Here is a 1,437-nt window from a genome sequence, read left to right as displayed (position 1 = left end):
CAACAACAAAGGAACCGTGCGGAGAAGGTACTTCAAGTGGACACCACCACAGAAGGATTCTGTCCGAGGTTTGTCACCCAAAAGGAGAAGAACAACCCCATTCCACTGACTTCATGGGGCTGCTACACAGACATTATGGCCGACTTACGCAATTAGAGCAAGAATTAGAGCGACAACGCGAGTCAGAGAGGAATCTGAGAAGAGAAATCGAGCGGCGGAGAGAGCTGGAAGAAAAGCTCTCTAAGTTGGAATCTGACATTCAAGGTAGGAGCTCGCGCACAACTCAGGAAGATGCCCCGTTGGAAGGAGAATATCCTTTCACCGAAGATATCATGCAGGCTAAAGTTTCTAGAAACTTTAAAAGCCCTGACATGAATCTATATGATGGGACAACCGACCCGAAGCACCACCTTAGCAATTTCAAAAGTCGGATGTACTTGGCTGACGCCTCCAATGCTACGCGCTGCAAGGCCTTCCAAACAACTTTAACAAAATCAGCCATGAAGTGGTTCGACAGTCTGCCACCTAGGTCGGTTACTAGCTTCGATGACCTCGCGCATAAATTCTTTATGTGATTTTCAATTCAAAAGGACAAGGTCAAGCATGCACCCAGCCTACTCGGAGTCAAACAGGAGGTCGGCGAACTCCTAAGAGATTACATGGAGAGATTAAACAAGGCATGTTTGGAAATCCAAGATCTACCCACCGAGGTGGTAATAATGGGGCTAGTAAATGGTCTCTGAGAAAGACCCTTTTCCCAGTCCATCTCAAAGAGACATCCTACCTCTCTGAGCGATGTACAGGAACGAGTTGAAAAGTACATCAATATGGAAGAGAACGCCAGGCTGTGAGAACCAAACTGGAGATCAGGGAATTCTCTCTAAGCTCGGGAAAAAGAGAAAGATCCCAAGAAAAAGGAAGAGTACAACTTGGAAAAACCTAGGAGGTATCACAATTACACCCCGCTACGAGTTTCTCTCGTAGATGTCTACAGAAAAATCTGTCACACCGAGAAATTTTCCCTTTGCGACTGATCAAAAATAAGAAGGGGGAAGCCGCAGTGAATATTGCGAATATCACAAGCTCTACGGGCACTCTACAAATGACTGTTACGACCTAAAAATGTGATAAAAAAGTTGGTCAGGGAAGGTCGGTTAGATAGATATCTCATAGAAAGGTCGGACAATCACGAAAAAAGGAAGAGAGATGACGACGAAGTCGGCCAAAGGGGTCAGCCCCCACAAACCCCACAGCAGCATATTCATATGATAGTAGGAAGCTTTGCGAGGGGAGGAGTAACCAAGTCGTCTCGAAAGAAGTCTACCACGTTGGAGAAGAGCTTCCCGACCTCCCTACCATCTCCTTCACAAAAGACGATGCACAGGGAATTGCACCAGGGCATGATGACCCTGTGATAATCACCATGATACTCGCTAA

The sequence above is a fragment of the Arachis hypogaea genome, chromosome 16 (genome assembly GCF_003086295.3).
Source record: "Arachis hypogaea cultivar Tifrunner chromosome 16, arahy.Tifrunner.gnm2.J5K5, whole genome shotgun sequence".
Classification (NCBI taxonomy): Eukaryota; Viridiplantae; Streptophyta; class Magnoliopsida; order Fabales; family Fabaceae; genus Arachis; species Arachis hypogaea.
The sequence above is the reverse complement of the archived record's forward strand: the minus strand, read 5'-3'. Positions refer to the sequence as shown.